The sequence below is a fragment of the Adiantum capillus-veneris genome, chromosome 9 (assembly GCF_014529385.1).
Source record: "Adiantum capillus-veneris isolate H3 chromosome 9, ASM1452938v2, whole genome shotgun sequence".
Classification (NCBI taxonomy): domain Eukaryota; kingdom Viridiplantae; phylum Streptophyta; class Polypodiopsida; order Polypodiales; family Pteridaceae; genus Adiantum; species Adiantum capillus-veneris.
The window spans coordinates 99,848,222-99,863,186 of record NC_140939.1 but is presented as its reverse complement, the minus strand read 5'-3'; positions in this window follow the sequence as shown (position 1 = coordinate 99,863,186).

Genomic DNA, 14,965 nt, shown 5'->3' with positions numbered 1-14,965 from the left:
TTTCCACACTTACCACCTGTAGAGATTGGACCGTTGAGTCAAATTGCTCATGAGAGATGTGATGGTTCTCCAACGACCATGACCAAGTATCAAATTCTGTGTGCCGCTCTCGATACTTGACCATCTCTCTGGTCGGGCAACTCAGAGTGATATTTTTCTAAGTTAAGAATAACAAAAAGAATTAATAAACTAAAACATTTTCTGAAATGGTTTAGGGTCCAATTTTTTAAAACTTACACATTTGTCCTTGGAAGATGCTTTGCCTCCTGAACCATAGTGTATGGAAGTTTGTCTTGCCCGAGCATCGGGATGTTGAGTGTAAGATGAGCCCATTGCAACTTGTTTGCCCTTTTCCTGCATTTCCCACTCCCACTCCGCATTTTCCATGTTACCGCCACGATGGTTCATGTCTTGATTTGTGACTTGGTTGGTTGTTGTGCGTTGAACACTTGATTGCTTGTGTTTTTTTTTTAAAAATGATATAGCCCTCCAACTATTGTGCTGAAAAACAATCATTGGGGTCATTTTGAAATTGAGCATGCAGCACTTCCTTGACATAGTGTGCATGATAGGACTGTTGGTCTCCGAATTTTACAAAACAATTCTTATACGGCGAGTGTATAAGAATCTGAAGATGGCATTGAAACGTCCTGCCCTAGGTTGCACCAAAGTCAATTTTGCCACCATACTTTACTTTGTAGTAGCACCCATGTTCTTTTGGCATCGGTGTGTCAGTGTCCTTGTCCTCTATGTCTGGAGAGGCAAGCTCTAAAATAAGTGACTCTACCCCCCTCCACCACCAAAATAAGAAAATCCATAGGATCCCCTGCCGCTCCACCTCTCACGGTGCTCGTTGCCCTGAGACGAACGTTGGTGCACACTGTCAGAAGAATCTCATCAACCACCTGTGGACTGTAAACATTGCTCGGGTGAAGCAAGAGTCGAATGGAATGGTGTGGAGCCCTATAATGGGAGGAGAGTGGGACCCTCTGATGGGAGGGGAGTAGTTTGGTAAGAAGAACTGTAGAAGGAGATTTTGTCGGTGAGAGGCTCTACACGTACGGAGTCGTCATGGATCCGCCATGGTGTTGGCTGCTAAGAAATTAAAGACCATAGGTCGCAAGTTGCTATGGATTGTAGATGCCAAACAATCCCTCTGTTGAACGGAGGTACTCGTCTCAACAAGAGAGTGCACATTGGAGGTCTGGATCTACCACTCGCAAAGCTCACAGAGGAACTTGGGTAGATGGGTTGGCCTCCATAGGTGTAAGAGGGCCATGCCTGCTAATAAAATAAATAAATATATACTCATTCTCCCAAAAATAATTAGGTACAGATACACTTAAATCCATTGCTTGGACTTACCCCCTCAAGACTTGGGTCCACTGGAGGTAACGTCCACCCTGGATGGGAGCCCATCTAGGACGTGAACCAACCAAAGGAAGAATGACTTAGTTGCTCCCCATTAGGTGGTCTCTCGTCCGACATCCACACTAAAAGTTGGTAAGTACTAGAACTAGCTCTTATCTATATACCTCTATATGTCTACACCCAATCGTCTCTCTCTACATAGATACACTCACACACATATATACTATCTGTCATAAAATCTAATAGCTAACCAGCCCAAATGATTTTCTCATATTAAACTAATCATCTAATGTGGGAGAAAAAATGGGAACAAGGGTTAGGATATAGACATGTGCTTATAGATCTATCTTAACACGGGGCCAATGGTAATGGGGGGCCCAAATGCGAGATGGTCTATCAAAGAGCAAGGCTAACCAATGGAGCATAAAGACCTTATGGTTAGCTTCATCGAAGACCTCCAATAGTTAATGTAAAATTCCTTTGACCTTAGGTAAGCTAGGGCTGAGCCTAAGGTGGGAAACCGGCCCAAGCTTAAGGTGCTTGAGGTGCTTGATGACTGGGACGCTTGAGGTGCTTGTCATGCTCGAGATGCTAGGGTTGTACTTGAGGTGGGAACCCGGACCAAGCTTGAGGGGCTTAAGGGCCTAGCTTGGGGTGGGAACCGGGCCCAAGGTTGAGTGGCTTGAGGTGTACAAAAGTCAACATCATTCCCTACAAGGAGGGGGCCAGCCCTACAAGAGGGGGGATGAGAGAGAACACCCACACACACACTCTAGGCAAGCTTTGTACAAAGAAAGCAGAAGGGATACTTGTCAAGTTCCTCCTCATGTTGCTCTCATGGTGTGCCTGAAGCCTATTGGTTGGCCACCCAAGGGGTCCAATGATAATTTAGAAGATTTAATTAATTGTTTTAGCATTTATCAAGACCTCTCTCTCAAAGGGAAAAGGGGGACACTTGTCCCAAGGCTACCCTTGTTGCTTGGTATGCCTTTTTCTTGTGATTGGCTAGGCCTCGAGGGGTCAAATGAGCTTCAAGCATGAGCTACAAGGGGGGTCGACCAAAGCAAGTAGGGGGCATGTTTAGGGGGTATACTCTCCCACACACACTCACACACACTATCATTGTGTGAAGTGCAAAGTACAAGAGCTCCCTCTCCTTCTCCAAGCAAGTAGAGAGGTTGAGATCCTACACCAACACTCTTGGCTATGGAGTGCAAATCCAACCAAGATCCATGCTTCAATGCTTAAGCTTGTCATCTTCTCCATCTTCATTACTATGCTATTATGTATGCTAGCAAGAAGAGTGATGATAAGCGAGGAACTAGTTCTTTCTCCTATGAAATGTTTCTTCTTCCTCTTCCCTACCCTCATTCCCTGCTAGCTCTCTCCACCTTCAAAGGCGTTTGAAGTCTTGGGACTGAGGCTTGGGATAGTTAATGCTTTCTTCAAAGTTTATGTTATGCTCGTGATGCATGAAGCTTTCCATCTCCATTGCATCACCTAGGTGACAAGGAACACAAAGATTGTATTGTAACAAGTCTCTCTTGATGGGAGAAATCATGATACAAATGCCTATTAGAGGGGGACTGGCTCCACATAAATCCAGTCCTCAATTGTTGTCATGTTCTCTAAATTCTCTCTCTTGCAAAAGTATTGTTCATGTCAAGTTAACTAAATGCTATGTTTATGTTGCTAGCATCAATTATGTTCACCCACTATGCTCACAAACTAATTTCACAAAATTACTCTATCTAATTTCCGCTACTACCAAGTTAATAGGCCAATTCCATTACATTAGAATCAGAGCATTTGGTTTCTCTTTTCTTGCTTAAGAGAGGTCCTTAAGTAGCCTATAAATGGTTGATTTTGTTAATTCTATTAGGGTAAGAGGAACTGGATCTATTATCGATTTTGTCGAGCCCACTATGTGTGGGATATGGTGCACACCTCGAGAGCTTTGGACTTAATAATGGAGTCTTTTTAGACTTGCCCATGGCTTTACCATTATTGAGCCCATAAGAAAGGAGCTAGCCCTTGGCAACTTTGTTATGTTAGACCTACTCCACTACTCTCTATAATTTACTAGTTTGAGCCGTGGGTGTAGATACTTAAGAGCCAATTTTCAAAGGCTAAGAGGAGTGGCAACTAAGGTTTTGAATTGCCAAAGCATACACTAAGTACGTACACAAATTTTGTTAACATGGCTGACAATAACCAAGAGAGTAGAATGAACATTGATAGCTTTGATTTTGCACATGAAGGTGCTAATGATGATGCCCCCATGTTTGTTAATTATCTCAATACTAGGTTGCAACAAGCTATGGGCAACCCTGCTTTGCAAGCCAAATTTACTCAACAACTTCACGTAACTTATGGAATTTCCCTTCCCCTCCAAGAGGAGAGAGAGCTTAGGAGGCCTCTTGACGAGACCTCCAAAAGAAGACTCTCTCCCATACAAGAGGAGGAATCCAAAGAGCAAGAAAGCAATGAAACTTTAAGTTCCTCTAAAGATGTGGCTCCACGAAGACGGCCTTGGTACAAGTCTAGGCTTGTGGTAAAATCGTTTTCTCAAAAGAAAGGCATTGACTTCAATGAAATATTTTCTCCTGTTGTAAAAATGAACTCAATTAGGCTTGTCTTAAGCCTTGTGGCTGCTCATGATTTAAATCTTGAGCAAATGGATGTAAATACGGCATTCCCTCACGGTGACTTAGAGAAGGAAATTTACATGATTCAACCAAGGGGGTATGAAGTAAAAGGTAAGGAGAAAATGGTTTGCAAATTAAAGAAGAGCTTGTATGGTTTAAAGCAAGCATCAAGACAATGGTACTTGAAGTTTGACCGATGGATGTTGGATCATGGATTCACAAGATGCAACTCGGATCACGACGTCTACACGAATATTTTGGGAGATGGGAAGTTCATCATCCTAATGTTGTATGTTGATGGCATGCTGATTGCAAGTGCTAACATGCAGGACATCAAAGACCTAAAAGAGGAGCTGTCTAAATCTTTTTCAATGAAAGATTTAGGTGTTGCAAAGAGGATACTTGGTATGAAAATATCAAGGGACAGGACGAAGAAGACAATAAATCTATCTCAAGAGGATTACATCAAGAAGGTACTAGAAAGGTTTGCAATGCAAAATGCAAAAACGGTTTCTACACCTTTGGCTGGTCACTTTAAACTAACCAAGGATATGTGTCCAAAGACACAAGAGGAGATAGCCTATATGTTTAGAGTTCCATATGTTGCAGATGTGGTTCTCTAATGTATGTGTTATGGTCTAAACAAGGCCAGATATTGCACATGGAGTGGAAGTTGTAAGTAGGTTCATGGACAACCCAGGTAAAGAGCATTGGAAAGCTGTGAAGTGGATACTTAGGTATCTAAAAGGGACAATAACAAATGCTTTGTATTTTGGAGGAACTGATATTTTTCTAGAAGGGTATCATGATGCAGATATGGCAGGTGACAAAGATACTCAAAGGAGCACTACTGGCTATGTATTCACGGTTGGAGGCACAGCAGTAAGCTGGGCTTCAAAGCTGCAAAAAGTGGTCTCACTTTCTACACGGAAGCAAAGTATGTCGCAATGACCGAGGCAAGCAAAGAAATTATGTGGCTTCACAGATTCTTAGAAGATCTTGGATTCAAACAAGACAATTGTGTCTTGTATAGTGATAGCCAAAGCGCTATCCATCTTGCAAAGAACTCAGCCTTTCATTCCAAGGACAAAGCACATTGAGGTGAGATATTACTTCATACTCACTCTTTTGGAAGAGGGACAGCTACAGCTACAGCTAGGAAAGGTGCATACAAGTGAAAACCCTGCATATATGTTTACAAAGGTGGTCAACAAGGAGAAGTTAAGCTTTTGCTCATCTTCAATCGGCATCCAAGGATAAGAAGCCAGGATGGAAAGCAGTCTCACAGGTTTGGTTTGGAGATCAATCTCCAAGTGGGAGATTGTTAAGTATGGAGTCTGATTTACCCCTTGTAATTTTCTGTATTAAAAACGCACATTTGTAAGGCCCCCGTTATGAGGAGAAGCCATTGTGCATGAAGAAAAATCACTCACCGAAAACCAAAATCACTCGCCGGAATATTCCTTTTTGTCGGAATATTATGGCCCGCGGGCGTCGGCAGGAAAGTGGTCGAAAAACAATCGATCGGTTGGCCGGTTGGCCGGTGGCTGGTGGTTGAAAGTCAACGGCCAGTGGCCAGTGGCCGAATTCGAAAGCGGACTTGTCTTCTCAAGGGCGGCCACACATGGGCGGCGGATTGGAGGGTCCGATTTGGACTTTGTCTACACAAGGGCGGCTACACATGGCTGCCTCTCATGAGAGAGGGCGACCCCTTTGGCCTATAAAAGGAGGCCATTTCTACACACATTTCAGAGTGTGAAGTTGATGCAACAAGGTGGGTGTGAGAGTGAAGCAAGGCGGGAGCTCCAAAAGGGTATAATCCCTTTGTAAACTACTTCTTGTTTTGAAGTACTAAAGCCATTGAGTGGCTGCTTTCCGTGGACCTAGCCCACATTGGGTGAACCACGTATATTGTGTGTACTCTCTCTCTCTCTCTCTCTCTCTCTCTCTCTCTCTCTCTCTCTCTCTCTCTCTCTCTCTCTCTCTCTCTACTCTATAATCTCTTCTGCATGTGAAAATTATCTCTCTCCATTAAGTAATCTACTCAATTATCTACTTAGCTACGTCCTATTTCCTAACAATAGGGTGAAAGGGACTCTCTCTCTCTCTCTCTCTCTCTCTCTCTCTCTCTCTCTCTCTCTCTCTCTCTCTCTCTCTCTCTCTCTCTCTCTCTCTAGTCCAAAACCTCTCTCTCTCATCTCTCGTTGACAACTTGCTCTCTCTCTCTCTCCAACTCTTGTCGACGGCCCACATGGCGTAGGGCTCAGCCATTCTCTCTCTCTCTCTCTCCCTCGTTGCCTACACACACCCACCTACACTCACCCTATACACACACACACACCTCCAGCTCTCCCCCTGGCCCGCTACTCCCTCTCCCTCTCCCCCACCCCCATTGACTCTCTCCCCTCCTCTTGTTTCTTGAGACTCCAGGCAGCCAGCAGGGCAAGAGTAATACCTCTCTCTCTCATTCACAACCACACACACACCCATACACTCTCACCCACACACCCCTCACCCCTTCAATCTCTCCCTGGCCTGCTGCAGCTCACACCCCCTCTCCCATATCTCTCACTCCTGCCCTCTCCCTCTTCCCCCCGTTCAGCCCGTAGGGCACAACAATGGCTCATCTCCCGCACTCTTAACACATACACACACACACACACACACAGAGAGAGAGACGTGCCCACACACATCCATACACTCACCCCTCGGCCTCTTGCCATCTATCTCTCTCTCCTCGTCAAGCCGGCCGAGCTGCATAAAATTATAAAAATATATAATAATTATATTTCTCTCCCTCTCGTTCCCACGCACACATTCTCGCACACACACCCCTCACTCTAATCTCACCCATCTCCCGCACTCTTGCCGACCACACACACACACCTACACACACACATACACACACACATACAATCCCATATATATGCACGTACACACTCACATGCACATTCATACACAAGCACGCATACGTGCACACACACATTCAAACACATACGCACACGCACATAAACACACAGTACACGCACGCCATACGCACACAAAAAAGTTTAAAAAAATAAAAGAATTCAGCATCGACGCCATTGACACTGGAAGGAGACGGCCAAGTCACGCGGTGGTGACACCAAAACAAGGAAAGACGTCGAAGGCATGCCCTGGCCGACCCTGAAACTAGCAAACGCACTACACTGACACACCAGCGATGCCTGCCATTCATCGGCATCTCGTCCACGATGCATCTCCGCAGTAACATCCTTAGGGTATTATTATTTTCCAGTTTCAAGACAAAAAATCTTGTATAAAAACCCATTGTAAATTGCTGTTGGAATTAGGGTTGCAGAGAAACACACACAGCTTGGAGAAGACGAAGGAAGCTCAAGGCACACAATAGAGAGTGTGTTACTTAGTGTGCAATGGAAAGATAGATAGCCCTAGAGTGATGGGCGTATATACAATGCACGGGGGAAAAAACCTCCTAAAGAGGGAAAAAATGCCCCGGCGGTCCTAGTGTGTTCACACACATCACTACCACATGTATATGGTAACAAATCCCCCCTGGAGTGATGCGGTGAACGAGAGCTGGCACATGAGTAAAGGGAAGTGCCATGCCCTGAGGACAGGATCAGTCCACAAAGGGGAGTAAGCCCAAAGCTTTGCGGAAAGCTTCAAGCTTCTCACGAGACAATGCCTTTGTGAAAAGATCTGCAAGGTTGTCCTGTGTTGGCACATAAGCCAAGCTGATCTCTCCTGCTGAGAGCCTCTCCCTGACATAGTGGTAATGCACCTCAATGTGCTTTGTGCGAGCATGAAAAACTGGGTTCCTCGCAACTGCCAATGCGCTCTGACTGTCAGTGTAGATAGTGTTGGCAGTGTCCTGTCCAACACCCAAGTCAGCCATAAGGCGTCTGAGCCATACACACTCAACCGTAGCTGTGAAGACTGCCCTGTACTCAGCCTCACAACTCGAAGTGGCCACAGTAGGTTGCTTCTTGCTCAACCATGATATACATGAACTGCCAAGCATGAAACAAAAACCACTTGTGGACACTCGCGTGTCAAAACAACCAGCCCAATCTGAGTCCGAAAAAGCATGTAAGTCTGGCGGCAATGATCCCCCTTGGGATAAAACAAGCCAAGATGTAAAGTGCCACTAAGGTAGCGGAAAATCCTCTTGACAGCCTGCCAATGCTTAGACCCTGGGCTATGCATAAATCTGCTGACCTGCGAGACTGCAAACTGAATATCTGGCCTCGTGTTGCATACATAAATGAGGCAGCCAACAGCAGTTTGGTAAAGAGTGACATCAGTAGGATCGCCAGCATCATGTAGACTCAACTTCAAACCTGTTTCCATGGGAGTGGCAATAGGTTTGCAATCCTCAAGTCCAAACTTACATAGCAATGTCTCTATGTAACTTTTCTGACACAAGGCAATACCACCATCACACTGCTTAAACTGTATACCCAAGTAATGATGCAACAGCCCCAAATCTTTCATCTTGAAAGTAGCATTCAAATCAGCCTTAAATTCAGCAATATGTCTCTCATTTGGTCCAGTGATCAGCAAATCATCAACATAAAGAACCACAATGAGAAATACATCATCCTCACGCTTTACATACAATGTACTTTCTGTTGGACTGTTACAAAATCCTCGTTTAACCAAATGAGTGTCAGCTTTCTCATACCAAGCACGAGGAGATTGCTTCAACCCATACAAAGCCTTCTTACATTTGCACACTTTGTCCTCTTGTCCTTTTATGACAAAACCACGAGGCTGCGTTACATAAACTTCCTCAAATATGTCACCATTCAAGAAAGCAGTAACAATGTCTGATTGATGTACATCCCAACCAAAATGAGCTGCCAATGCACATAGAAAACGCACAGTAGTCATACGACAAGTGGGAGCAAAAGTCTCTTCATAATCTATGCCTTTTTGTTGTGCATAACCCTTTGCAACAAGTCGAGCCTTATGGCGATCGATCTCACCATCCGGCTTGCGTTTCAACTTGTAAACCCACTTCGTACCAATGGCCTTTTTTCCAGGAGGCAAATCACATAAAGTCCATGTGTCATTCTCTATAAGTGCATCATATTCTGATTTCATGGCAGCAATCCAATTTTCTGAATTCTGTGCTTCATCAAAAGACAGAGGCTCCTCAACATCATGTAAACTAGACACAACCAAAGCATAACAATCTGATGCATAAGATGCATGCCGAGAGCCTGAACGAGTACGACTAGATAAAGGTGCATCCAATTTATTGTCACGCAAAGTGTGCACCAGCCATTTTGGCATACCTCTAGCCTGCTCATTTTCAGCCCTTTCCTCATCAAGTACATCATGTACATCTGCATCAGTAATAGGCTGTTCTAAAACATTTTCAGAAACCCCCATAGGCTGTACATTTGCCTCATTGGAACTTACATTCGTATTTCCACCACTGAAAAGAGGCAACAAAGTGTCATAAATGTCCTGTGAGCTTACATTACTGTCTCTAGTACATGACAGCAAGGGTTGAACAGAATCTTCCACAAACACTACATCCCGTGAAACCAAAATACGTTTTGTTTGCGGATGATACAACCTGTAACCTTTGCTTTCACCACTATAACCAACAAAAATACATTTGACAGCCTTATCATCCAATTTTCTGCGCTGCACTTATGGCACCAAAGCATATGCCAAACAGCCAAAAACACGCATGTGCTCAATAGAAGGTTTTCTATCATGCCATGCTTCATATGGAGTAATAGACTGCAAAGCTTTCGTAGGACACCTGTTAAGTACATAAGTGGCACACATGATGGCCTCAACCAAAAAGAATGCGGCAAAGCTTGACTTTTGACCATACATCGTGCCATTTCCGTTAGTGACCTGTTTTTCCTCTCAGCAACACCATTTTGCTGAGGTGTATAAGGCACTGTACATTGGTGTTTTATCCCACGACTAGCCAGAAATGCATTAAATTCATGAGACATATACTCCCCCCCTCGATCGGAACGGAGGGTGCCCATAGTACATTTTGAGACATTTTCAGCCATAGCCAAAAATTGTTTGAAGCACATAAAAACTTCGGACTTTGCTTTAAGCGGAAATACCCATGCATGCCTGGAGTAATCATCAATGAAAGTCACGAAGTACAGGTAATTGCCCAAGGACGGAGTTTGCATGGGCCCACAAACATCACTATGCACAAGCTGCAACCTGCATGTGGCCCTAACTGAACCATCCTTTGGAAACTTAGAACGCTGCATTTTACCCAGAATACAGCCTTCACAAACATGTTTGATAGGTGCTTCAAGAGGCGGCAAAGAAGCAACCATATCAGATTTCTGCAAACGCAGCAAACTGGCAAAATTCAGATGACCAAAACGTGCATGCCAAAGTTTTGCATCTGAAATAGCCCTTGAATCTGCAACAGCATTTGCAAAATTTTGTCCACACTTGTCATACAAAGTGAGCTTATACAGCCCACGGCACAAAAGCCCAGATGCAACAATTTCATCACCAAAACTGAGATCATGAACTGTACATCTGTCATCCACAAATTTGACTACAAGTCCAAGTCTAGCAAGTGCGGATACAGACAATAGATTCTTCTTGATCCCAGGTACATAAAGTGCATCAACAAGTGTGAAGGAACTGCCATTAGCAGCAGTGAGCACAATCTTTCCAACTCCCTGAACTGGATAAGAGGCGTTGTTGGCACAAGTGACTGAATTCCCATGAGGGACAGACTCGAGAGAGGTAAACAATTCACGATGTGAGGTAATGTGCTTTGTAGCACCACTGTCGAAATACCACACATGTGAATCTGCAGCAACTGACAAGCATGCATCATGGACAGCAGGATTGTAAGTGTACTCTGCGCTAAAAGCCCATTCTGCATCAACATCATCATCACAATCTCCTTTCACAGAAGACTCAACAATGGCTGCATTTGTAGTGGAACCACCATTTGCAGTGGAACCACCCTCTTTCTTCTTAGCCTCTTTGGCCTTCAACTTAGGACACGACTTGATCAAGTGATCATTGGCTTTACAATAATGGCAACGCATCTTCTTTTTGCCCTTATCACCAGAATTGCCAGACGAAGTGCTGCCAGCAGAAGCATTAGGAACAGAATTTTTGCCACTCGCAGCAGAACCATAAGAAGTGGCTGCATTACTGTTACCACCCTTTCTTTGAGAAGCAATAAAAGCCTGTTCAACTGCACGCTGCCTAGTCCTGTTTTTTCTAGAAAGTGACTCTTGCAACAGCAATGTGCATAATGCATCAAACTTGACAACTTCAGGATTTCCTTGGGTCATCAGTCTCCAAGTACTAGCAAAAGTCTGGTAGGAATCTGGTAAGGCATCAAGAACAGTCTGCACAAGGGAACTGTCAGAAATGACTTCACCTGCAGAAATGAGTTGCTCATTGATATCCTTGACACTAGCAAGGAAAGTGTCCATATCATCTTCCTCATGCATAATCTTCGACTCTAGCTCTTTACGCAGCAAAGCAATTTTAGCCTCATTGCGGCTTGCATAAAGACCTGCTAGAATATCCCAAGCCTGTTTTGCAGATTTTGCTGAACGGATGTGAGGAATAATGGTGCGCTTCACAGACAACGCAATCAATGCATGAGCCTGCGCATCCTTAACATCCCAACGAGCTTGTTCTGCTGTAGGCAAAACAACTCTAACAGCTGCAATCCTTGCAGCAAGACCTGCAACATCCTCAATATCGCCTACATCTTCAGAACCAGGACGTACATCAATGCCCTGCACAATGTTCCAGACACCTTTTGACACAAGAACGTGTTGCATCATATAAGCCCACATAGGGTAGTTGTCCCCATCCAACCTGTCCTCAGCAGCAAACATCTTGAACACATCTGTGTTGTTGTTGTCAGCCATGGTAAATGCTGCACCTGATGTGAAAACTGCCCGAAAATAGGAGAAATGGAGCGGGAACAACTTGTGCTATATAGCACAAACCGTAGAAGACTATAAGGCACCTGTTATGCAAAAAACGGCACTGACAGAAAATCTGCACAAAATGACGAAATAACCTGTGCAGTACTGCCCGTAGTGGAAACGGAGGCCGAAATGAGCCCAAATCAAAATTCTGAGCAGACCAAGCTCTTCGAGCTTTCCCAAAATATTTGTCGACCTGCGAACGCTTGCCAAAGCTCACTGAAATCGGAGAAAGTGAGCAGGCGTGTGCTGGAGCAGCTGGCGACTAAGCCCGGGAGGACGTGACCTGCTCTGATACCAATTGTTGGAATTAGGGTTGCAGAGAAACACACACAGCTTGGAGAAGACGAAGGAAGCTCAAGGCACACAATAGAGAGTGTGTTACTTAGTGTGCAATGGAAAGATAGATAGCCCTAGAGTGATGGGCGTATATACAATGCACGGGGGAAAAAACCTCCTAAAGAGGGAAAAAATGCCCCGGCGGTCCTAGTGTGTTCACACACATCACTACCACATGTATATGGTAACAATTGCCACCTCTCTCTAGGTGATGGTCACAAAGGCCCACCTAGGAGATATCATTTTTAAAATTCTCCTAAGACAAAGCAAGGGTCAACCATCTGGGACCCAACTCCTTGCTTTATCTCTCTTGATTAGGGCCCTAACCTAATCAGATTATCCTAACTTAATGCAACCTGCACCTATAAAAGGGCATTGAGAGGTCGCTATCAGGGGACGGGAAACACTTGCATCAAGAGAGAGGGGATTTTAGGGCAACATTTTGGGAAGTTAGCACTATGAGAAGGAAGCCATGTCCGCACCCTGACTCCAAGGGTCACCACACATATGCAAGAGTAGAATCCATTCTTATGGAATCACCTCTAGAGAACGCACTATAGGCTCTCTATCTCTCTCTATCACCATAGTCGCCATCTCGCCGAACCAAAGGTTTCTGTAAATATCGCATTGATTCAAGTTTCCCTCACATCTCGAGGGGTTTTGATCACCTCTCTCTCTCTCTCTCTCTCTCTCTCTCTCTCTCTCTCTCTCTCTCTCTCTCTCTCTCTCTCTCTCTCTGTTGTAGGAGGAATACTTTCTTGAGGATTCACAAAGGGTAACCAGACAAAGCTTTATGAAGTGGGTGTAGAAGAAAAAAAAATATTATTTGCACGAGAATTATTACGGGAGTTTGAAAAGAAATTCGGGCAATTATCCTCGAGATAGCAACGTTCAATGAAGGATCAGAAGGTTGAACTATTCATTCAGGTTGTTGATCTACGACTTTAGAAGAGTCTATTGCAGTTGCTGGAAGATTCAACAGGTGAATTGGGCTTAACATCTAACTGGAAGATAGTCACTGAAGCAGTAAACATGATCGTGAAATGATAGATGAGAGTTGATAAGCTGATCATGGCTGATATCATGGATGTTGTGGAAGAGGAACCTAAGGAGAAAAAAACCTCGACAATCCCCAGAGTGGAGGAGCCAGTTCTTGACGAATTGGTGAAAGGTATTCAAGAGTTAAATTTGAATTTATTGGTGAAAGGTATTCAAGAGTTAAATTTGAATTTCAAATCTGTAAAATTTGAAGGTTAGCTACAAAGGGGTTTACTTCTGAGCCTAGACAGCAACCTCCACGCAAAGGCTGGGATCGATGCATGTGGTGTGATAGTGAAGACCGCATGTATGTTAAGGAATGTGATGAGTTTGATGAAGCTTACAAAAGGAACGTGGTTTTCTGGAAGGACAAGAAGATTCACCTTAGGGCAACAGGTGAGATGCTCCGCTTGGACTTTGGTAGAGGCGGCATGAAAAAGCTAGTTGAAGAAATACAGCATAATGTTGCTCTTGTGGAAGCAGCTACATATGGGTTGCAGGTTTGCGGAAAGGGTGATGATGATGGTGCAGGTACAAAGGGTCAATTGTGGCCTTATTCTTTGAAGACAACAGAAGCAGGAAAGGTAACTTATGGAAAGCTACGACAGGTAGGGAATTAAATTCGAGAAACCACAGGGTAAACTGATCCAGTGGATTCCCTCTCAGTGTACGCATTCATTGCTAAGTCTCAAGCTAATGAGGCTATGGTGGAAGGAAAGCGGAAAAGAGATGAAGAAGTTCCAGGGACATCAAAAAGGACAACGAGATTCAGCAGCTACAAAGAAAAAGGTCCTACTCCTAAGCCTACTCTTGAAGTGGTTATGAAGGAGACACCCAAGGATAAAAAGAAAGGTAAGCCCAGGGGACCCTCGTATAAGCTTAAATCTGCCATTGAATTAGCTACATATCTAAATAAAGTTTTTGAAGAGTGCATTCTAAATAGCAAAGTGGAGCTCACATTGGGTGATATTTTGAGAATTGCCAAACGCGAGTTCCATGAGGAGATTATTGATATTATCAAGAGGAAGTTGCAGATACCAAGTGAGCAGGAGCCAGAATCAGTTAAGAGCCAGACTGTTCGGCACATTGAAGCAATTTTGGATGATTATGAAGAATATTTGGCAGATCTTAAAGAAGAAGAGTCGAGATCTGTGGTGGTGTCAAACCCAATTGTACCTGAGGTAAGGCATGTTCATTTTAATGATGAAGACAATGAAAATATACCCAAGAGTCACTTTCCAAGGACTCATTGGGCAAGGGCAACAACCAAAACTATTGCGAAGCTTGGCGACATTGAAGAACCGGTCTTAGCACTAATAGATCATGGATCGGAGATAAATTTGATGACAAAAAGCTTACATAAAAAGGGGAAGTGGCCTATTGATGTAGACCACGGTTGGCGGATTCGAGCTGCCAACATGCTTCCAGGCAACCTCTATGGTGCATATGCAAATGTTAAGGTAACTGTAGGGGTTGTGTGTGATGAGCAAAATTTCTTTATACAGGAGCATTCCTCTTATCCATTGATTTTGGGGCAACCCTACGTTACGGCTGTGCGGATGGGAACCAAGGTGCTAGATGATGGCTCGGCCTATGCCAAGG